This window comes from Mizuhopecten yessoensis, unplaced genomic scaffold (assembly GCF_002113885.1).
Source record: "Mizuhopecten yessoensis strain PY_sf001 unplaced genomic scaffold, ASM211388v2 scaffold3621, whole genome shotgun sequence".
NCBI lineage: Eukaryota > Metazoa > Mollusca > Bivalvia > Pectinida > Pectinidae > Mizuhopecten > Mizuhopecten yessoensis.
Window position 1 is genome coordinate 488,505 of NW_018405136.1, and position 26,464 is coordinate 514,968.

The 26,464-nt window shown below is 33.7% G+C and overlaps 1 protein-coding gene across 3 annotated transcripts in view; it reads right to left on the reverse strand.

Moving 5' to 3' along the window:
* LOC110447796 (toll-like receptor 4) overlaps positions 1 to 26,464 on the reverse strand; it is a 42,319-nt gene that overhangs the window by 11,804 nt on the left and 4,051 nt on the right. The window contains exon 1 of one of the 3 annotated variants that reach the window (XM_021493716.1): positions 4,615 to 5,001. The exons of the other annotated variants lie outside the window; for them this stretch is intronic. The gene's annotated coding sequence lies outside the window, so the exon portion shown is untranslated. Of the gene's footprint in view, positions 1 to 4,614; positions 5,002 to 26,464 lie in introns of those variants that run through there. 3 annotated transcript variants of the gene reach the window in all.

Below are 26,464 nucleotides of genomic sequence, written 5' to 3' on the forward strand. Positions count from 1 at the left end.
TTAAAGGGTGATAAAACGAATCATCTTTTGAAAAAATAGACCCCAATATTCTATCACCTGTATACATGTAATACTGTGTTCCTTATTAGGTATAACTTAATGTAGGTAAATTATTGTCATAATACCTCCGTTTTAAATCACCACCTTAAATGTTCTCTACACGGAAAACAATGTAAACAGATGTTAACCCTTTCACCATTTTATACCAAAATGCAGCCGTCCATATCAATGCATCGTAGAGTCTACTAACGCTACATAGGGATAAAAGCGTTACCAGACTCGCTGTGTATTATAAGATAGCTAAGATGTTTAAGCGTATATACACCAACATATAAACACACGATCATTTTGTTTCGCTGGGGTTTTCATTATATCTCATTTTACAATATCAGGCAAGTCACGTATACGTATATCCCGTATTTATTGTTTGAACAAGTACACAGGTGTAATCGTGAAGATATCGTTTGACACTATATCGTGCTGTTGACCAATTATGTTTCCCTTTAAAGGAAAACTGTAATGTAGTACACAGAATTTCTCTGTTTGGATTTGAATGCTCGAAAAAAAACCTTTCTGATGCAATGCTTGATATTCAATACAAAGATCAGAGGTATCTCAACCGGAGATAAAGAAATTATTTTTTTGACGAAATGAATAAGGCCTGACCTAAATACTCAGGGAAATACAGGTGTACGCGGGAAATAAACACTTCCTCGTTTCTTGTTATGTTTCGTTACTACAAAATGAAGTGCTACAGATAAACTTACTGCGTTGATGTCAGGAAGTTTATGTATTTACCTTACACTCTGGTTATTTAAGTGCAAAGGTAATATGATTAAGTTTTTGATGCTAAAAGATCAGAACAAAACACACAAAAAGTTGTATGTATCCAGATTTGTCTGAACAAGAGGATTTGATGAGACAACAACTTAGGTAGAAATAAACAGGATGTAACACAAACTTGATCAACACGCTTATTCTAATGGAATTCAACAGTAATTATAAAATATTTACACTTAAGTCGATGAGTAACGCAGTCTGGACCAAGTCTGATATATTTTTGGGCTTTTGTTTTACTCCATATTGAAATTTTGCGCCGTTATTCCATAGTGGACGTCATTTTGGCCATTTTGTTTTTTTTGGAATAAAATTATTGATTTGAATAATTTTTGGACATGCTTATGGATAACATATATTGGTAGTTAATAAATACAATTATAATATATAATATCATAATTAAAAATCACTTGCAACACAGACGTATTCATACAAACAAGTACTATGTGAAATTATATTCGTCCGCACAATAAACTATTACAGTCTTTTATTTATTACTCCTGGCCCCGCTAGGAACGAATAATACAAACACCCCGTACACCAGGCTTGCAAAGAAGTTATAAACGTATCCCCCTGACCTCAAAATGTGATTCATTTCATTTTTTTCTACTGGACGAGTTTGTAGTATTACTTTGTTTTATACACATGGTTCACATATTTTGATATACAGTTGGGAGCAAACCTAACTTGGTAGCCTAGTGCACTAGAGTTAACAAGGAAAGTGAACTCTAGTTCACTAGCTTGTGCACTGGAGTTAACACTGATTAAACTGGAGTTCACATCAATGTGCACTCGAGTTAACTACAGTTCACAAGGTATTTTTTTTTTCTTTATCATAGTATGTCTGGCCTTTTCATCAGTTTATACATACTACAATTTTCTCCCTCCCGTCTATTCAATAAACATGTACATTTACTTACAATGATTTAAGAAGTGTCCTTTCATGAAAATAGCATAATGACTATAAAGCGTGATGACCTATTAACATTTTACCACATGGAAGACTTGGATCTATGGCACATGTATAGATACATTTATTGGTGGTTTAAAGTTGATAATACTTTATCTGAAAGACATAATCACCATTGAAGTACCTTTATAGTTGTGACAGTATTACGTCTACATTAGATATACAAATCTATCATTATAATATTCGAACATGATAGTGAGACTTTTTCTGTATGTTCATATTGAAAAACAATATTGGAAAGCTAGGTAAGTAGGTAACTACGTACATGTACTGTCAATAAGAAAAAAATTACTATAAATATATAAATTGTCTTATTCATGATGGTAACAATGTACTATAGTTACATGAATGCAGATCTGAATTCCAACAAAACATTTATCTAGAAACAATTAAATATGTAGGTATCCAAATTGACCTTTCTACAGGTACATCATCAAACCTGTCTGAACCCCTGTAGCTAGCACAAGAGAAACTGGGGTTGGAATGCCCTGAGGATGTGTGTATTACACAAGGTATAGGGTTTGATGTCAAATTACATTTACCTCTGATCAGAACCTAGGGGCAAAATCTGAATAGAAGGAATGAGGGCGGGGGTCATTCATTCATTCTTTATTATCTTAAACCTTGCGTTTTATCAGTACAGTGCATATATATATATACAGTGCGAATTATACAGTATATGTATATATAAACGGAGAATACAACCTTCCGACCATGCATATACGATAAAATTACAGAGAAAGTGTAGAGAGTGATTCCTTTAATCTTAAACAGTATGGCATCTCCTTTTTTGACATTGGTCCAGATATTTGGCTAAATTAGACAGTTCTTTATTATTTCTTTTTGACATAAAATCTAAAAAAATTGCCATACTAGTTTTTTTTATGATAATATTTTCTTAAATCAGAATAATAAAATGATGTTCGTCTTCAATATCGCCAGTGTTACAATATATACAAACTCTATCTTTTCTCTCTAAACCATGAAATCTACCAGTTTCAATATTCAACGTATGCGATGACAACCGAATTTTAGCAATTTGTTTTATATTTTGTAATCCAATATGTTTAATTAAATTTATAAAGAGAACACTTAGCAGATGAATTAATTAAATCTAGACACTCCTGTTGAAAAATGTCATGCATTCTACATTAAATAATATTTAGAATTTGACCTTCATGGTAGAGACAAGGCACAATATACACACCAGCTGTAAAAAATATGTCTCTCTCTTTCTCTGCAAACGGAGGGTTGGAGGGCCCTGACCCTAAAAACATCTCTATGAAATGTTTCTTCAGGGGGATGTCACACTTTTTTCAAGTTATCAAGAAAACTTAGACTTTCTTAAAAACCACTAAAAACAAATAATATTGATTCTACGAAGTGTGTAGTTTAGTACGGAATTACATGCTCTCTTAGTCTGTGTTTTTAGTAAGAAAATATATTAATCTACATGTCTACTATGTAATTAAACATAAGAATAAACTTTAAAAAATGTCTAAAAATAATAAAAAAAAGTATTATCCAATCAAAATAAACACACATATGCAGGTATTGTCAGATCACCTATCCAAAGAGTAGATGATTGATGAATAAATAATACCATAGTGATACATTATGTAATTATCTTTAAAAAAATGATAAATTTACTATAAATGATAACTGCTCCGAGTCCTAATGAGTCATTTTTTAAAGAACAGTTTTTAGTGTGTTTTCAAAAAAGGTACTAACATTACTTTAACCTTCTCATATTCCTTCCCAATTTATTTTGAAATTTTCAAAATTTAATTTCCTAATTGACCTTCCAGTTCTTTAATTGTTACACCTGTGCACTGTGGCTATATGGGCCACTGGACGTACAGGTACAAAATGCTCTATCATGTTTCAGTGACCCATTAATTGATGCTGAGGTGTGTTATCAATTAGTGTTGACTATTTATGTAACACCCAGTTTGTAAACCATTTAAGGGATTAGGTAGTGTGAAACAGTCACTGTTTTGAAATAGAATTGTGCCCAATGCTGTCATTTCCTGACAAAAGGACAGCCACAGTATCTTACCTGTTATCATGTACTGGTTTACCTGTGCATATTTATTGGACAGACAATGGGCTGGATTAATTGACAGGATTTACTGCTTTCTCACAACGTGTTAAGATTGCGTACAGTCCAGCAGAATCCCATGTGACCACAGGTAGATATCATATTGAAAAGAAACATATTTATCAGGGGGTGGTTACATTGCCCTGGGAGCCATCTTTAAATCTGCCACTGATGTAAAGTTGTAACTGTATGATCAAAACTTAAGGTTATCTGTGAAACTTAATTGATTTGATTTTTCTCTGAAATAGTTTAGCTTTATATAATTTTTCTATAATCACCAGAGATAGTGTACAAAATATCTTTGTACATGTTTATGTTTAGTTGAAATTAAAAATAATCAGAAAACAAAAAATATGTACATCGTTGATTCGATATTATGAAATATTCAGTTAAATGATTCTTTCCTTTCACTTTCAATTTTCATATCACAAAATAACCCATTTCACTATAAACAATTATTGAAATATCTTTTAAACTTTGGTAAACACTGTAGTGCACTGGAGTTAACACTGAGGTGAACTGGAGTGCACTTCACTGTTTTGTCAAGTGCACTTCCTTGTTCACTACGAAGTGCACTAGATACCAAGTTAAGTTTACTTCCAACTGTATGACCAATGCTAAACAAATGTTCATCGTTATACTCTGCCAATAGAATATTACATGGAAATATTCCACGGTTATGAGTTAACGAAAATGTAAATCTTACCGTCAGTTAATGTATGTTTCGACGAAAGGAAAACATGCGTTATATGAGTAATTTATCTGGATATGTGGCCAAATCGGCGTGAATTACTTCCTGCATGGTTCAGTCTGGAAAAACCAGTTTGATTCCTTAAATATTCTGTTTAAAAAGTGCGTGTAAACCGGAGCAAAATAACCAATTAAGTACACTAGTAAAATTACGTACGTCCTAACTTTTTTTGTCATTTTCTGTCAGATGCAAGATATTATATCAAATTGCGTACTCTCGAATAATGTAAACACACTTAACGATGATGACTATGAAGAATTTAACTGAAATAGACCATGTACCACCAAGTGGTAGGAGTATGATACAGTTTATGGCCGTAATGTTTACATCTCTAACCATGTAGCTAAGGTTCCGCCTACTGGCTTAGGCAATATCAGATTGTATTCATATATAAGTGGTGTTATATTTCGTAGTAATCCAAAACAAGTCATGTGACAAGGACATATTTTTTCAAAACTAATTCTGTTAGGCACGGATGCCCGTATACAATGTATATTCACACAGTGTATAGGATGCTACGAGATATGTAACACACGCTGTGAATTGACGTGTGTGCTATTTTTTTAAGCAAGTTAATAACAAGAGTATTAATTAACTTTGAGAAAAAAATTAAGAAAATAGAACAACAATCGTATCTTCTCCCACAAATGCGTAGTTATATCACTGATGCAATAACAATCAAAACTCCGACAGAATTTTATATCCATGGCTAAAGTCTCTGGGCACTAAGAGAACTAATGAAACAACTAAAATCATTTCGCAGTAATGTGTTTTGTTTTCATTCTGTTTTTTGGAGTTTATGGATCTTTGACAGCAAAACTGTCCAATGAATACGAGGCCATCGACCAATACTGTCAACAAACAGGTCCCGTACGAACGGGTAATAACGATTGGTAATTAAGAAGGCAGTACACATCACATTCTGACCAAGTGCTTACAATTAAAGATCGTTTGTGCTCGACTGATCACCTATTCGCTGACATCTGAACAAAATGCCAATACCACGACACCCAAGTGGGCTACATGTGATATGTACATATCTTTTTACTATGACACCTAAGTGGGCTTCATGTGATATGTACATATCTCTTTACTATGATGCCTTAGTGGGCTTCATTTGATATGTACATATCTCTTTACCATGGTTCCTAAGTGGGCTTCATGTGAGATGTACATATCTCTTTACTATTATGCCTTAGTGGGCTTCATGTGGTATGTACATATCTCTTTACTACGATGCCTTAGTGGGCTTCATGTGATATGTACATATCTCTTTACTATGATTCCTAAGTGGGCTACATGTGATATGTACATATCTCTTTACTATGATGCCTTAGTGGGCTTCATGTGATATGTACATATCTCTTTACTATGATGCCTAAGTGGGCTTCATGTGATATGTACATATCTCTTTACCATGGTTCCTAAGTGGGCTTCATGTGATATGTACATATCTCTTTACTATGATGCCTAAGTGGGCTTCATGTGATATGTACATATCTTTTTACTATGATGCCTAAGTGGGCTTCATGTGATATGAACATATCTCTTTACTATGCTTCCTAAGTGGGCTTCATGTGATATGTACATATCTCTTTACTATGATTCCTAAGTGGGCTTCATGTGATATGTACATATCTCTTCACTATGATGCCTAAGTGGGCTTCATGTGATATGTACATATCTACTATGATTCCTAAGTGGGCGTCATGTGATATGTACATATCTCTTTACTCTGCTGCCCAAGTGGGCTTCATGTGATATGTACATATATCGTCACTATGATGCCTAAGTGGGCTTCATGTGATATGTACATATCCCTTTACTCTGATGCCCAAGTGGGCTTCATGTGATATGTACATATCTCTTTACTATGATTCCTAATTGGGCTTCATGTGATATGTACATATATCTTCACTATGATGCCTAAGTGGGCTTTATGTGATATGTACATATCTACTATGATTCCTAAGTGGGCGTCATGTGATATGTACATATCTCTTTACTCTGCTGCCCAAGTGGGCTTCATGTGATATGTACATATCTCTTTACTATGAAGCCTAAGTGGGCTTCATGTGATATGTACATATCCCTTTACTCTGATGCCCAAGCGGGCTTCATGCGATATGTACATATCTCTTTACTATGATGCCCAAGAGGGCTTCATGTGCTATGTACATATCTCTTTACTATGATTCCTAAGTGGGCTTCATGTGATATGTACATATCCCTTTACTCTGATGCCCAAGTGGGCTTCATGCGATATGTACATATCTCTTTACTATGATGCCCAAGAGGGCTTCATGTGCTATGTACATATCTCTTTACTCTGATTCCTAAGTGGGCTTCATTTGATATGTACATATCTCTTCACTATGATGCCTAAATGGGCTTCATGTGCTATGTACATATCTCTTTACTATGATTCCTAAGTGGGCTTCATGTGATATGTACATATCCCTTTACTCTGATGCCCAAGTGGGCTTCATGTGATATGTACATATCCCTTTACTCTGATGCCCAAGTGGGCTTCATGTGATATGTACATATCTCTTCACTATAATGCCTTAGTGGGCTTCATGTGATATGTACATATCTCTTTACTATGATTCCTAAGTGGGCTTCATGTGATATGTACATATCTCTTTACTCTGAAGCCCAAGTGGGCTTCATGTTATATGTACATATCTCTTCACTATGATGCCTTAGTGGGCTTCATGTGATATGTACATATCTCTTTACTCTGATGCCCAAGTGGGCTTCATGTTATATGTATACCATGGCATACTTTATAAACGTCTGGAATACTCTTATGGATTGACTGATAACGCACTATGCTGGATACAGTCATACCTGAGTGAACGACGACAGTGTGTCGCCATCGGATCTGCCACCTCACATGACAAAGTACTAGATTTCGGGGTTCCTCAAGGGTCGGTGTTAGGACCACGAAAATATTGTATGTACTCCAAACCGATTGGAGAAATTTGTCGTCGCCATAGTCTTCGCTATCATTGCTATGCTGATGACACACAACTTTACATGGTCATAAAACCACAGGACAGTTGGAATACAGTCTCAGAAAGTCTGGAAGCTTGTCTGACAGATATCAGTATCTGGATGAACGCCAACATGCTTAAACTTAATCAGGAAAAGACGGAACTAATCGTCTTTTCCCCAAAGTGTCAGCAAACAATGGCTCTCCAGCTCAAGGTTGGTGCCAGATTTATTGAGACTGTTCCAGCTGTTAAAAACCTATTATTATTATTATTATTATTATGTACATATCTCTTCACTATGATGCCCAAGTGGTCTTCATGTGATATGTACATATATCTTTACTATGATGCCCAAGTGGGCTTCACAAATGCGTGTAAACGATTTGGGTTTATACCAGTATAAAAGTGAAAGCCTCTCAGCACTCCTTGGATATATATGCAAGACCACACCCTTGTGTTTTTATTGCGCGAACGAATATATTCAAAAGTGCGCGGAGTGCACGAGTGAATAATATACGTCCGCGCAATAAATGAGTGCTTTCTGATTCGTTAGAAAAACACAAGTGTGTGGTCTTGCTTTTATCACACACCTTCCTTTTAAAGATTGTATAAACTTTGATATTTTTTGCAAATACCGGCAACTTTTCAGTTCGGCATGACAAGGGAATTCCCATAAAAGTAGTTCCGGCTAGTGTGTATTTTTTTTTCTTTGTTTTGTTTAAGTGTAGCATGTCTATATCTACAAACTGTTAATTGTATCATCTATCTATATCCACCACATGTCTAAATTTCCCACCGGTCCATATCTACCTCTTGCCTATATCATTTATCTATAATATCACATACCTATTACTACAACCTGTCGAAATCTGCCAACTCTCTATTATATCACTTATATATATACCAACTGTCTATATATACCACCTATATATAACTAACACATGTCAATATCTACCACCTGTCTATATATACCACCAGTCTATATCTACCACCTGTATGTATGTACCACCTGTCTATATATACCACCTGTGTATATATACCATCTGTCTTTATATACAATCTGTTTATAACTACCACCTGTCCATATATACCACCTGTCTACATCTACTATCTGTCTATATACCACCTGTCTATATATACCATCTGATTATATATAGTACCTGTCAGTATCTATCACCCGTCTTTATCTACTAACTGTCCATATCTATCATCTGTCTTTTACTACAAACTGTCTATATCTACCACCTGTCTATATATCGACCTGTCTTTATCTACTATCTGTCTATATCTACCATCTGTCTATATATACCACCTGTCTATACCTTTACACTGTCTATATCTACCACCTGTATATAACTACCACCTGTCTCTATATACCACCTGTCTATATATACCACCTGTCTATATATACTACCTGTCTATATATACTACCTGTCTATATATACCACCTGTCTATATATACCACCTGTCTATATATACCACCTGTCTTTATCTACCATCTGTCTATATATACCACCTGTTTTTAACTACCATCTGTCTATATATACCACCTGTCTATATATACCATCTGTTTATCTATACCACCTGTCTAAATCTACCATCTGTCTATATCTACCATATGTCTATATCTAAAACCTGTCTATATATACCATCTGTCTATATATGCCACCTGTCTATATATATCACCTGTCTACATCACCTGTCTATATGTACCATCTGTCTACATCTACAATCTGTCTTTATATAGCACCTGTCCATATCTATCACATGTCTTCATCTACTACCTGTCAATATTTACCATGTGTATTTAACTACGAACTGTCTATATCTACCACATGTCTATAATTACAAACCGACTCAATCTACCACCTGTCTTTACCTACAAACTGTCTATATCTACCACCTGTCTATACCTACCACCTGGCTATAATTACAAACTGTCTATATCTACAACATGTTAATAACTACATGATTATATCTACCACCAGTCTATATGTACCGCCTGTTAATATCTACCATCAGTTCATATATCCCGCCTGTTTATATCTACGACTTGTCCATATCTACCACCTGTTTATACTTACCAGCAGTCCATATATACCGCCTGCTAATATCTACCATCAGTCCATATATCCCGCCTATCTACCGCCTGTTAATATCTACTACCTGTCCATGTCTACCACCAGTGTATTTAGATACGTAAGGCTATTGTTATATCAAAGTATTGAACTAGTTTAATGAAATCAATATGACATGGACACGAATGTAAGATCCTATATATATATCTATATCAACTTGATATCGAACATTAACCAAACGGTAATAGAAACATGTATCACCTGTCTATTGCCACCATGTACATGTATGAGCAACTATCATCTATATATATATATTGAGTTACTTCTGATCTGCAAATATATAAGAATAAGCATGCACCTGCCACCTGTATATATCTACCATCACTATGTACTTGGGTTTAGATACTTTTACTGGTGGACTAACAAATAATAAAGATGAGCATGAAGGGGAATGCAGCCTTAATGTTTGTGTGTACCTGTATCTGTAATCAAGTGTGAATGTTATGACACCTGACGGACAAGAAGACATGTGATAGGTCCGTGACTGGCCAGTCAAAAATGACGCATGGTAACATCAGGATGGGCAGGAGAATACCTGGGAATAGGCAGTCAGGTGTACACTTGTACTGGTAACGCAAGCATAACAGGTAAGTCGTTCTAAAGTTTTAGGATTTTAAAGGTATTTGTAAAAGTGATATAAAAGTAACTAGTATATTTAAGCAATATACTTTTATACAGTTAACGTAAGGTATAAAAGGAATAATGATTTTTTTTTTAAATTAAAGGTAATTGCTGTATTTTTGGTTATATAATGTATAATAGCCATGTGGATGTTTCAAGGACATTAAAGGTCACCAGTCAATAAGGTTTAGTAAAATATTATTGAGATTCAAAAATAGCTATCGTATAGGTTATTGATAAATGCCATTGTTCCAGGGTTTTAATGTTAGATTACTTTCATTTATAGAATTCCGAATAGGATACATATTCAAAAAGATGAGAATGAAAGCCGATGCGGCAGGCAAGCTATTGCCATTTATGCAGGGTATGTGCTTATAGGTTTTATTTTAATAGTCTTTCGAAGACATATATTGGAAATAATTGATATATGTATATATATCTAGAAGAGTATCTCTGGAGAATTAGAAGTGTACATTACCATATGGTGTATCATTATTAAATATATTCAATAATGAACGATATATGTATTCTGTCGAAAAAATATTTCAGAATTTATAAAAGGAACAAAATACCATTTATAAAATATATGTTATGTGAAAAATAAGTAAATTTTAAGAATAGGGTATAATTATATAATAGTTTGAGTAAGAGTTATTTCCCTTTGCTATGTATGAGTGCGGCATGTGTGTAACTGTGTGTAACTATGTGTAACTGTGTGTAACTGTGTGTAACTATGCTTGTATTTGTACCTTTACAGGGTTTTGTTTGGGATATATTCCGCAATGAATAAATGGTAGAAAACGAGCCGGACCGTGTTTACGTTGTCCATTGCTTGGTTACACTATCACGAACATTCAATACCAGGATGTTGATAACAAATGTCATACTTATTACCGAAATAGTAAACTCAAGTAAAGAATCAAACCTTATTGTTCACAGACTTGATTTCTTCAAAAAACGTTAATAGAGTCATCTTTACAAAGTGGTAGTCAGTCAAACTGCACTTTCTCTATTTCTGAGATAAGTTTCGTAAGGAATTAGGGAAAACATTGTTGAATGCCCACGGGCGTAGGGTGGGTGTATTCTTCTTTCTGTTTTCAATAATGGCAAAACCTTCGGCAAACCTCTGTTTAACACGATTTGGAAACCAGTCGTATATGTTCATGTCGTATTCATGAAGTATTTGTACTTATTTTGACGTTTCTACAATTTCTTTTCGAGTAGAATCGTAATACTATTGTCTTTGAACACATTTTTGCACCTGCTTTTTAAACGGAAAAAGGATCATGGGAAGATTTTAAGAATCCCTGTACCAGTTTGAAAACTTTTCAATAAATTACATTCTCTTGTTATGAGTATAGTTTTGAAAAAGTGTTTCTGTAAAAGAATTAAACACAATACAAATAAAAATAACAATATTAATTATTCTTCTTATTCATTAATATCAAATAATAAATATAAGAACAATATATTTTGCCGAACCCTTGTTAGAAATTATAAAGATGTAACAAACAAAGATAATCAATATCGGTGTTCTGGGTGTAAATGTGTTGAACAAACCAGGATTCCAACTTTGAACCTCCTTTCATTGTACTGCTTCCTTTACTAACTGAACTATCTGGTCTTTTTTATATCCAAAACCAAAGTAAGGGGTTGCTACTCTGTTACGAAAAACGGTAATGGAACTCTTTTGTGTTTTGCCTAGCATTTGAACGGAAATCCTCAAATGTTCGTCGTTAACGGCACGGACTTATTAGCTAATCTAATTCCATGATAACGGTCATAACGTGTACAGAATGGTCGTGGTAATGTCTTATTTAACGGTAATGCTTTCGCAACATATTTCATCGCAAAATAATCAAAGTACCAAAGTATCATAATTAGTATTTTATTACAAAATGCACATCTATCAAATATTTAGCATAAAGACATGATAAAATATACAAGTGTACATACAATATCAATATAATATATGCATGATATCTGTTGTTTAAAAAACAGGAATATTTGTTTTCTTAGAAAGGAAAAATTGATGAATCCAGCATTGGTACATGTATATCCCCTACCTAACTTTAAGGCAAAAGAAGATGTATGTTTCAGGTACTCCACCGACCCTAGTTTTGACCCCCACCCACTCAAATGCACTTATACGTGCCAGCCGAAAACCGTAAGCGTTTTTAAGACACCTCTCTATTTTATTGGCAGGTATCAAAACCAAATTTAAATCCCATATTATTATAAAAATAAATAAATACGTAAGTGAAAATGAATACCAAAGGTCTGATTAAATATGTTTGGTGGTTTAGGTAATTTCTTAAATCAGCCCCCTCCCCCAAAAAAGCAAAATTAACAAAGAATCAAATAAAATACATCCCTACCAACTTATCCTATTTGTTGTAGTGATGTAACCTTAAACATGCATATGCATATATATAATGATATTGTTTTTGCATTATGGTGATTGGTATGTTATGTACTATAACTTTACCGATGTAATTACATCAAATATTTCTGAAAAACAAAACCTGTCAAATATTAGTATTCACACAAAATTGAACATTAAATTTAAGGTAAAATAATATATGGTTAAAATATAATAAAGAAAAATAAGTTCTATATCAACATACACTCATATTTTCTGCAATGCTCGAATTGTATCAAATTTAAAACCACAACAACCATACAGATTTGACAACCTTTTTCCGTAAATAATTTTTTGATTAATTTTATAATAAGTTAAAACGAGAAACAAACCTTTCAAAATTCTCATCATTTTTTTTAACGAGCTAAAATTATTAATCTTGTTTTTAATACAATAGTATTGACACCGGGAGAAGTAATGTGTATGTATACAATGTTTAAACTGCTATATAATGATATTAAACTTTTGACCATCAAATTTATTTGGTTGCATGTAGTACGATTAATTTTGAAAAATGAGTGAGTCTATGAATAATGCTAATTAGTTGATACAGGTTGGTTGTCGTGGTGCGTCGGTTTTGTAGTTTGCAGTTGCTAGGTTCACATACAAGACAAGCATATTTTCGCTTGATTCTTTTCCATCTAAATATTTTTCATGTTGTATTGACATATATGTGACGTGTCAAATTTGACACGCGTGTCTTTTTGAGAAAAAATCAAATCCATGTATTTTTTTTCTTTTCAGTTTTGAAAAAAAAGAGTTAGTGGCATAGACAAAAATTCAAAAAAAGAAATATATGTCCGTGTGTTCGTTTTTGTGCTATGATAGGTCAAAGATACCACTTTAATATTATATGTGATTTTTGATTATGACCATTTGCAGAACAAATTCATGCAACATTTTCCAAGTGTGTTATCAGATATGTATGAATATTTGTAGAGTTGATAAAAATAGTAACGTCTTTAAAATTATGGAAGTAAAATTCCTTAAACCTTTATTTTTAAACCAAAGAAGTGTTTTAAGTAGCCAATACCCCTTATTTTTTTATGAAAATGTCCTCATTTTCACACTTTGTTTTGCAGAGTAAAGGTTGGTAGAGAGAGTTTTGCTATAAAACCTTTTTAAGTATTTAATTGATCAAAATTTTGGTTTCATCATTATTTGTGTTACTTTTCACCTTTTTCGGAGTAAAAATCAAAAGTTCTCAGTTACACTAAATATGTAAAAACAAACCAATAATGTATTACATTCACTTTGTTGCATATTGTTAACATAACATTGAACATTAAAAAGTTGTACAGCAAAAATTAACTTGCTACAAATAGAAATGACGACTCCATGACGATTTAAGTGATCAATACAGTATAAAAAGGTGTTATGTTTAGCCTTTCGTGAAATGCAATAAATACACATTTTAAAATGGCCGCCAAATGGGTCATTTTCAACAAAACGTTGTGAAGAAAGTTCTACAAACAAAAGGCATGTAGTTTTATGACCTATTTTTAGATGCATGTTTGCTTTTAAAATTGATCATAATTTGCTAAATTTTACAAAAACACTTTTTTTTTTTAATTTTACAAAATTTTACACGAGATCAAAACAAGACTCGAACATGATTAAAACTCGGAAGCCAAATATGATGACAGTTTGTTTGTTTTTGAATTTATTCCTTTGATTAATGATGTAAACTAATTCGTTTGCAATACTCTGATTTCGTATTTTATTTGGTGATTGTTCAGATAAATGAAGATGATAATGAGATAAACAAATACACGTATTCATTTTGTATATAAAACTGGAAAAAAACAAGGATTAGATATATGATTTTTTTTTCCTTTTTTTCTTCTTTTCATTATTTTTTTTTATTATAATTTTGTAAATTTTATTTCTTTTTTTTTTGCGCTTTTTAACTTTTCTCTCTTTTTTTCATTTTTTTATGATAACATTTTTTTAAATATTACAACTATATACAGAAAAAAATACTTAAGGCGTATAGATGATTATTTCGTAGTAATTGCTAACCAGTAGTCCATCATCATTACGAAGAGTATCATGTATAACGTTGTGTCCGATGTAAAAGCTTCTCTGAAGTCCATTACACTCTGACAATTAGAGTCACTTTCTCGTTTGATATCAACAGGGGATAATAAAATAGGAACGTATTTTCTGGAAAAAAATTAAGTAAGGTCAGATAATGTAAATATACTATCAAATGCACGACAATATTCATGAGAAGGTGTCCATGTGTTGCTGCCCGGGAAGGAGATATCTTTAAATGTATTCCGTGCCTGATCATGAAGGGACATACTAGATGTTTCAAGTGGTATAAGAGACCTATGCGACCCTGAACTGCTCAGCAAATGATTGTTTGTGTTCACTGGTGATGCCATTGATGTTGTAAAATAGTTTTCACTGCAGAATTACAGTTGCTTCAGTCGTACGAGGATCCTTAAAGTGTTGTTGCATCCAACTGTCAGATATATAACATCTCTAGAGTCGCATGCTTACTGATATAGTTAATAGATATCTAAATAACATTGCATTATAACGTGATACTTGAGGTGTCATCCTTACATATGTCGACCCATAGCCAATGCATATGGAAGAGCATAAGGATCATGTAGACAGAAAATATTTAATTTTTCGTGATAACAATTATAATTTTCAAGATATAACCTCAAAATGTTCGACTAACTTAATCGACATTTCAAGATATTAACTCGATATCTCGACTTCTTAACTCGAAATTTTGAGTTGTTATCTTGAAATTTCGAGATATAACACGAACAAAAAGATTTTTTCTTCTACTCGGCCCAAATGCTTTTCCGTACATGCACATTAGGCAAGTGAATTATACCATTAATACTGACATTACAGAAACTATTATTTGAGTGACAAAACAACTGACATACATAATGATATAATACATGCAAGACTTTTACATTGGTGATGCTTCTCCAAAGTTTCGTGCTATTAAGCTTCATATTAAGACATTTCAATGAATTTATCCTACTACAATACTGCACGAGAAAAGTTCTAACTTTACTATTTACGATCGTATACTGTTTTTTCTTAGTTAAAACATCACAATCTCTCTTATCTTTATTTTGGTTTTTGATTTGGTTCGGTTTAAATGCTTTTTTACGTCCTATTAACAGGTAAGGTCATTTAAGGACGTGCCTCCATGTGTGTTGTGTATGCATGCTTGCGTGTTTATATGCAGGAGACAGGGTCTTTTGGTGTGCTTGTCTAATTGTGATAGCGCGGATCTGATGCCGACTTTATTGTGATATGTGACTGAAATACCATGCCGAAGCCACCCAGCACAGCATGCCGCCAAGTCACATTATACTGACAACGGGTGAACCAGTTGTTGCCATTCCCCTAAATGCTGAACGTGTAGCAAGGAATAACAACTACCATTTTCAACGACTTTGGTATGTCCCGGCATGGGACAGAACCTATTGCATTCCTCACCTGGGCAAGCGCTCAACATTCAATCCAACCAAAAGTGAGATGTTGCCAAGCAAGGCGCTGGGAACTGAAAGCTAGTAAGAAGTAGAAAGGTAAATATCTCAAATATTGCAATTGGTACAGCATATTTATATTGGTCGTTTTTGTGTCCCCAAATAGAGGACACCAAAGTAAATCCCCAATTCTGCGTGGGGTTTCCACATGAGTCCTACCATATTAACAGCAGTGAATAACAGCAGGTGTACTCTTTTCCCGATCCCCCATCTGCAGGTATGTCTTTATTTTGTTCATGTCATAGTTTGGGGCTATTGTTTTGTTTTGAGTGTATATACCGATATAAGTCGAGATATTAAGCTAAACGGGGCCACGGTCGTCAAGTAGATAATGCGTCTGACATTCTGCTACATGTACCATTAGCCCTCCATCGCGGGTTCGAGATATGTGTGGACAGTCGCCAGGTACGGCTTTCGTCCACCACCAAAAAATTGCATGACCTTAAATACACAAACCAAACCAAATATTAAGCTAAATTTTTAGTCGTCAGTATAACATACCGTGAAACTCCCGCCCCGTCAAATATTCGCCCTTTGTCGATAAAATCCATGTTCACCAAGTTCAGATTTCTCCCTTAACATCTAACTTCTCTATATTGTATGTGATGAACTAATATTCGCTGCATGACAAGTTCACTTCATTATTGAGGGCGAAAAAGGCGAAAATTTAAGTGTGGCGAAACATTCCTGGTTAACAATAGACACGCAAAAACGGCGTACAATCCTTATTCTAATATACTTTGATTAATACTTGATGCATTCATTTTTTCACAAAATAATATCTTTATCGTCACACTACAGCTGTGTTGGATCGCTTCGTTGATGTGTCACAACAGCGAACTGACCAGGAAGAATGTAGCTTTCAGCAGCATTTGTTTTCAATGATTACATTCAATTCGTATTCCATTGTCAATTACCTACACGGACCTTCAATGATTCGCGTTGTTTTAGTTAGACACGAAGCGAGGCATAAGTGTGACGGATTTATTACGGATTAGACTTCTACAATATCAGACTATGTGTTACGACGTTTTTCATTGACAGGAATTACGTTACCTGACAACTTTCTAATTGCGAACATTAATGATGATAACAAGACTCCTTCACACCCAGGGGTGTAGGATAGGAACATTCCACCCGAGGGGTTTCCAAATTTGAAAATCTCGAGGATGGAATGTCCCTATCCTACACCCTTGGGCATGAAAGAATATTTTCCTCTCATTCCAACCACCAGAATAAGCCCAGAAACCATGAAAATGCGTTTGGAGTGGCCACCATTTTGAAAATATCAATTATTCCTATGAGCTTTTTAGACGAAAACCAATCAGCAGGCCAGATTAAGCATATCCCATATTTGCAAACAAAGTTGCGCAGAAAGAATAATTACATCTTTCTAACGTGTACCGTAAATATATAGTAAAATGTTTTAATTTCATCAATTCGCCTTTTCTGCATTGCGGCAACGGAGAGTTTCAAATTCGTGACGTCACTTCATTGTGGAGCCATTGTGACATCACGTCACGTAAAATGGGGTGTAATATAGAAGTGTTCTTCACCCCTGTCTTACCCTGGACAGCTTTATCTTACACACAGGAAAATGAGAGAAAAAGAATTCCCCAAAGTTGAGATGGTCCCTAAACTTCAATACTACTACCAAATGGAGAAATTGTACTCTGAGGAATTTTCTTAAGTCCGCGAATGTTTATGAAACCAGTGCATGTACATAGGATTGCGGTCACCTTCTAGCTTCGAGCTAGAGGGAATTTCCCTTAATCCCCGTGGTGAAGCGTCCTACTGGCTAGGAAGTCGGCGATCCTGGGTTCGATCCCTAGTCGTCGCACACTAATTTCTTTCCTGTTACACTGTGTTTGTCCTCGTGTTGTGACGATATACAAGTTGTTAGTTTTGTCTATACTGACAATCAATAAAGACAAACTGTACATCATGATAGATTTGATCTAATATTGCTGGTACAACACAAACATTCCGGTATTACCTCCCTTATGTCTATTTAAACTTCCAGAAATTTACATTACGGAACAAGATATTTGATATCAGCTTAACATTATTGATAATCATTAATCAGCAGACTCTAATGAAATGTTACCTGTACATGCAATTTGAAATAAATATTTATTTCAACTTCATAAGTTTATCCTACATAAATTAGAAGAATTAAGTTTATCAGCTTCCTAAGTCTATTCTCTTACAATATTATTTCATAGAACACTAATATCTGGTGAAATCCATGAATTTATAACACTGCAAATATCAATCCTATTTATATAGGTAAAGGTGAAATCAATGATAGTAATAATTATAGACCAATACATGTACCAGTGGATCTAGATTCATCAACATGTTAGAGGCAAAACAAATCTAAGATACTCTTATGTCTATTTTAAATAACAATATTTAATTTATCTTCATTCTGGATTTAAGGCTAAAGTTTTAGTCAACTAACTGATACATGTACCTATATCACCATATGTTAGTATAGTGTAACCATATTATACTGATACCATTTGTCCGGAGATATTTTAGTGTTATAAAAGGGTTTGGCGATCAATTGCGGGAATGAAAAAAGGAGTTCTTCGGAAAAATAGTTACCTTCAAATATATGTTGGCGGTAAATGAATTGGCAAACAAAGCGAGGGGCATTATATCGAGGTTTTTACTTATAATCTAGATGCCGAAAAAAAATGCACTTTGTTTTATGTGATATAAATAAATTGCATGACCGTGAATGGCATATTGGCCTATTATAGAAATTAAAACTTATGGCATAAGATTGTTTGACTGGTTTTCAGCATATAATACAGGAAACAAAGTATAACTATATATCTAACACAAAACAAATACACGCGGGTTTTCCTTATGGTTCTGTTTTGTGCCCACCTCGATTCCTTCTCTTTATTGATGATATCACAAAAACAAAAACAATCTTAAAAAAAGTTTTCTTCTGTAGATTTCTCACTTGATTAATTTTGAAAAATGATAAAATCCTTGAATCCTTTTTTAGCATACCTTATGAGGATCACTCTTCAGGGGCTAAGCAGTACTTACAATTTCTATTGTAGAAGTTACCGTATCTCTTAAACATTAAAATGTTCTTCCCTCTTCTTTTTGATAATAACCTTATTTTTTAACTAGAACATCAGAAACACACCTAACAGAAACAAGATACTCCTGTGATTAAAGGTCAAATATGTATGAAAAAAGTTCCATCAAGATAAAATATACAGTAAAAACATCGTTTTACTGCCACCATTTGTCAAGCGATATTGGCGTTTGTTTTGAACACAACAAGGAATTGAAAAACGTTTGTGTCAAATTTACTTAAGTGCGTTCGAAACAAACTTAGCTTTTAAAATGCATACGAAAATAGTAAATCTTTATTCCGAAGTATAAATGACATTTAAATATGCTGAGGGTAAACGAAGTAAATGAACAGAGGGGCACTATATCGAGGTTTTACTGTGTTTCAGTTCCTTATATATAACCTTGGTATAAATACTTTGAAAAGTATATGGTCACCGTTAAATACGAATTTGTGCGACTTCGATGTTTAATTTTGCATTATTTCAAAGCGTTGCGTCAGTTTATGAATAGATCGTTTAAAACATTTCGTCTAAAATTATAAAGTCGGAACGTCTAAAATTATTAAGTCCGAACAATAGCTTTCGAGCATATATAGTTGACAATTTAACATTAGTGACAGCGTAACAAATCATCTTTCAACTTCCCGTCACATTTATGATACCGTATTGAGACCGAAGAAGCACATTTTAACGTTAAAGAATTTATGTTTGAGAAGGTAACAATCTTACCTCTGATATGAAAACATATCAGTGCAGAATGAGTCAATGTCATTTAGGCTATATTAAGTAAATAGTATTTTCACTGTTTATCGCATTTTTTTTAAATTTTCACAGTATTTTGGTATCAAAATACTGATGTCGAATAAAGATGAAATCAATTACATTGTAGCTTTACATTAGCATGTTCATGCCAAAAGTTATAAATACCAAATTGTTACCAAACTTCTTCTACAACGATCTGAATTATTAAAAGCAGCGTTGCAGTTTCTTAAGGACGAACGGTTTGAATAAACATTTGGACAATCTGATTTACCCCTCCGTATAAAGTTGAAATCAATATAGGGATTGAATCTGGTTTTTCCAGTGTTTTTACTTACACTACACACCACATAAGCGGCCGTAGCGAAGCAAAGGCAGTATATTTGATGTGTGTAAGCATTTTTTACCCCGGTCACACTTGCATGAATACTGGAAAAACCTTAATTCAGTCACTATCATACCCAATCATTATCAATGGGAAGGAAAACCAATTATATAAATAGTTTTTAATCATTCACAAATAAAGTGTTGTAATATGAAATATTGGAAATTTGGAAATCTTTAAAATTAGTCCCATGAAAAAAACCCACTGTTAAATCTAATATTAACAGCAGTTTTTGGGTCACATGTATTACTTTTAACCAATTACAGAACCTGTAACAAAGCGCAAACTCAAAGGGTAATTTTTGGGCCTCATGAAAAGTAAAAAATTCAACTTAAATGTATTTAACAATTTCTGTTTTAATCATCCTATTGGTAAAACAGGCTATCTTTCTTGGTGCAGATTTGTTTTCAATGCGCATGCGTAGATGACCTACCAAAGCAACAAAATTGCGTTGTTATGCAAATATAGATAAAATATGGTGTTTTTGGACATTAAGCATGCACAAATGAAAGCCTCTGCATGCAACAAACAAACATTCCTTTCTACGAATGAACATTGGTATGACAATGCTTAAGCATGTCAAATATTTGTTTGTTTGGTGCATGTGGAGGCTTTCAAATAATAAAGAGTGTTTAGTTAATTTGTTCCAAAATTGCAAATTTTCATCCAAATAGTGCACAACAGACGATCTTTACAGATCTTATGATGAAAATGCGGGTTTATGTCTCTCTTTGTAATGCCACATATCCTAAACCATTTGTCGAATGAATCTGGAATTGTGTATTTGCATTCTTCATTTATTCCAGATTACGAATACAACAACTATTTCTAAATCCCCGATTAGGCCAGAAATGACCCTTTACGCCCCTAGTCCTTAAGCATTATATTGCAGTATTAGGGTGTACCATAAATCTGAATGTTTTGTTACATTGTGTTTCATGTCACTTAGAAGATGAACGCAACACAAACACACACACACACACACACACACACACACACACACACACACACACACACACACACACCAACAACACACATACACACACTCACACATAAGTGATTGCATCTTAACATTGTTAAAACATACAATATGCCAAAAATGAATTACACTGCATCATACAGCTGTTCCGTTATTCTGGGTTTTATAGCTACGAAATAGGCTCCACTAAGTCATACTAGTTTTTATGTAAAGGAGCACAAACGGTTTATATTGATATGCAATAGTTTATACCACTTTTCATATCTGTAAGATTTACCAGATATAATAAATGCATTGTATAATACTACAGAACAAAATGGATTAATCGTTAGTACTGATGTTTAAAGAATTGTATCTCCCTTTGATTAAATATCTATTAAAGCAATGAATGTTTTAGCAAATGTTAATATGGTCCTATAACACACATTGACATTTATGACAAACTTGATAAAGCCCGGCAGAGCTTAATGTAATATATTTTTTCTCAGTTTTATAGGACCATAGCAATATTTGCTACAATAGTCATTATTTATGTGTGCATTTTGATAGAGTGGTTAGGCTTTATTCTGTTATTTCGAACAGTTCTTTGAACAACAAGTTAAGTTTTGATAACAATTAAATTGATAACGGCACAGTAAATATTAATGACGTTACACTAACCAATGTTGTTATAGTCTTATAACAACATTTGCCTTCTCAATGCATTGCAATGGAAGGATGCATAGCAAATGGAAATGTATTTTTTTATAAGTTTTATATGTACATCTGGCTAGCAATGTTGATTGTATGTTTGATGCATACTCATATAGTTTTTCATTAGGTAAAAAATGTGTATTTAAGACAATTAGTTTGATCCTATACCATGTAATACCATGAGTACACCTTCCCTTTTTATGAAAAAAATAGATAATTAAGGATTAAACCATAACGCGTATTAACAGGAGACCATTGCAGGTTTATCCTGTCGCCTCATCCTTTTGTTAATACGAGAAATGTATTCTCAACTTTAAACTACCCTTTATTGTTCGCTCGTACATATGTACTACTATATTAACAACATAATATTTTGAAATTGCAATTTTGTTGCTGCGTTTTGACGATAATGTTTATTTCGATTTTCTGTAATGGTTATTTGGTATGTCGCGAGATTATGTCAATATGTGTCAATAATCCCTTGGTGAACTTAATAAGAATCACGCGAAAGCAGAGCGGTAGATTGACTGGCTTTGAAATCGTTTTTCCAATTGGTTTTTCGTTCCTTTAGTTTTGTCATGAATTTTTACGGTATTGCAAAGAATATGAGTGAGTGTTACCCCTTCAGTATCGAGGATTGACCTTGTTCCACCCAGGCGCTACCAATTACACAATACCATCTCTTGCATGGTACGGTTATTTCTTCCGTACTTCACAGGTGCATTCCAGTTTTTACTGGAAGAAAGATAAAACTGTATTTACTTTAAAAAAAATAACAGCCAGTATGCACTATCATTTATTAACGTCACCATATCGACGTCAATTGATGCAGTGCCAATGATAGCATGATTAATTTTGTCACATATGTCATACTCCCCTGATGATGGTGCGGTACCCTGGGTTCACCATTTCAACTTAATTTTACAAGTTTCAAGCGTGAGCGAAACTCAAAAATCCCTCCTGTGTAATGCAGACAGAGAAATAGTCACTCTCGGTGTAGGATTTTGGAAGTTTTTAACTTGGCGTTAAAAAGCTTATAATTGAGTTGAGATTTATTTGTCTACCACATAAGATTGATCGATGCTTTTAAATAAAAAAAAAATAGTTTCTATACTCATATAAAATAAAAGATAGAATAAAAATTATAAAAAAAAGAAATTAAAAAAAAAAAAAAAATGATTTGAAAGAAATCAAGGAACCCCAGTTTTCGTTATCTTTTGAGTCCAGGAGCAGGCCTGTTGACGTAGTTGTATTTTCTCCCTTTTTCCTCCTTTTGTTTGTTACAAAGGTTGCAGACAAATGCACTGCTCAGATCAAACCGGTCAAATTATAAGATTGTAGTAATTTGCTCTATTTCACTGTGCTAGCTTTCCAAATGTTGATCGTGGTTATTTTAAGCAGGTGATTAAAACGGGCTGCTTATGTAAGAACGTTAAATCTTCTGAAGTTTACAATGACTGTGATAATTCATCAAGTATTTTCTGTGCATTATATTGTAGTTAGCTCCCTTTGCTTGTATCATTTGGATTTAACTACTTGTACCTGTTTACTTTACCTTGCTGTTCACACACATTACTCATATTTACAAGCGTGCTTACTGAAGCGTTAAGTTCAAAATCTATGACAGTTTGTTGGTATTTGTTCAAGAAATACAGCGAGCTATACTCATCGACTTATACCACACACTGAATAGACATAACTAACACTAACAAGTACACTGGGGTTATAATGTTGTCGGACGCTCCAAATTTTACGGGTGACTGGAACAAGTAAACACAAGTTTTGATGTTAACGTTGTAAGACGAATGTACAGGTTTCGCTCTTTATTATAAAGGTTGTTTGTTCGTACTAGCATTAATCCTGTATACTGATTTATATTGTGATCACCTTTGATGTGCGATAATTTGTCTGTTTTGTCTGACTTATAAAATGACCTACAGTCAATAGTTGTCATTGGAATATTTCATGTACTGTTGATGACTTACTTGCATATTGCACCACATGCTACAATATATATGTTCATATCTACAACCTGTCTACAAATACTACCTGTCTGTAATTACCACCTGTCTATAACTACTACCTGTCTGTACTTACCACCTGTCTATAACTACAAACTGTCTATAACAACCACCTGTCTATACCTATCACCTGTCTATAACTACCACCTGTCTATAACTACCACATATATTTAACAACCACCTGTCTGTATATACCTCCTGTCCCTATCTACTATCTGTCTATAGTTACCACCTGTCTGTATATACCACCTTTCCATAACTACTATCTGTGTGTATATACCACCTGTATATAACTAACACCTGTCTGTATATACCAACTGTCTATAACTACCACCTGTCTATAATTACCATCTTTATATAACTACTATCTTGCTGTATATACTACCTGTCTATAACTACCACCTGTCTGTATATACCAACTGTCTATAACTTCCACCTGTCTATAATTACCATCTGTCTGTATATACTACCTGTATCTAACCACTACCTGTATATAACTAACACCTGTCTATAATTACCACCTATATATAACTACCATCTGTCTGTATATACTGTATCTGTCTATAACTACCACTTGACTATAATTATCACCTGTTTGTATATACCAACTGTCTATAACTACCACCTGTCTATAATTACCTCCTATATATAACTACCACCTGTCTTTAACTACATCCTGTCTATAACTACCACCTGTCTTTAACTACCACCTGTCTTTAACTACGACCTGTCTTTAACTACCACCTGTCTTTAACTACATCCAGTCTATAAGTACCACCTGTATGTATATACCACCTTTCTATAACTAATACCAATGTATACTTTCCCATGTCTTGAACTACCACATGTCTTTCATTATATGCTGTTTATAACTACCACATGTCTATTACTACTACCTATCTAAAATATCACTTGTCGATAAATACCAACTATCTGTATATACCACCTGTCTATAACTACCACCTGTCCATAACTTCTATCTGTCTGTACATACCACCTGTCCCTTACTACAACATGTCTGTATATACCACCTGTCCATAACTACTATCTGTCTGTATATACCACCGGTCTATAAATAATACCTGTCTATAACTATCAACTGTCTATAACTCCCACCTGTCTGTATATACCACCTGTCTATATCTACTATCTGTCTGTATATACCACCTGTCTATAACTACCACCTGTCTGTATATACCACCTGTTCCTAACTACCATCTGTCTATAATCACCACCTATATATAATTATCATATGTCTGTTTATACTACCTGTCTATAACTACCAACTGTCTATAATCTACACCTGTCTATAACTAACACCTGTCTATAATTACAACCTGTCGATAACTACTACCTATCTAAAATATCACTTGTCGATAAATACCAACTATTTGTATATACCACCTGTCTATAACTACCACCTGCCTATAACTACCACATATCTGTATATACCACCTGTCTATAACTACCACCTGTCTATAATTACCGACTTTCTATAACTACCATCTGTATATACCTACCACCTGTGTATAACTACTACCTATTTATAATTACCACCTGTCTTTAAGTACCACATGTCTATAACTACCAACAATCAACTTCCTCACGATTTTTCCTTTAACTTGTTCCTTTATCTAAAAATTATAACTTTAAAAGGAAAAACGAACGTATGAATATCAGTAAATGCTGATAACAGCTATCTTAACTTTGAGCGTATTGGTCAAATAAATAAGTGAAAAATATAAAAGCTTGTTATATGTATACTTTTGCTTAAAACAGAATTTGTATTTTTTATTTCTTTTAATCATCATACTGTTTTGTGTCATGTGTGAAGGAAGAGATATTATTCTCTCATATTTGTTCGTGTATGATATATTCGTTGAGAACAGGGAAGTAGCGTGTATTTTTTAACAATAAAGATATTTATTGCGTAAACTTCCAAAATGATGAGATTGAAAAACAGATTTAATTTTAGCTGTATCATAAAGAAAGAAAATGTTTTCTTTGCGTAATTGAATTTTGGTAAATGTATGCCGAATTTTGATTGTCTGTTTGATTATTTTAATTAATTCAATTTTTGGAAAATTTTCATTTTTCGAAATGATCACCCGTCATATTACAATAATACTTTCTCTGTTTTATGTGATCGGGAACCCTCGG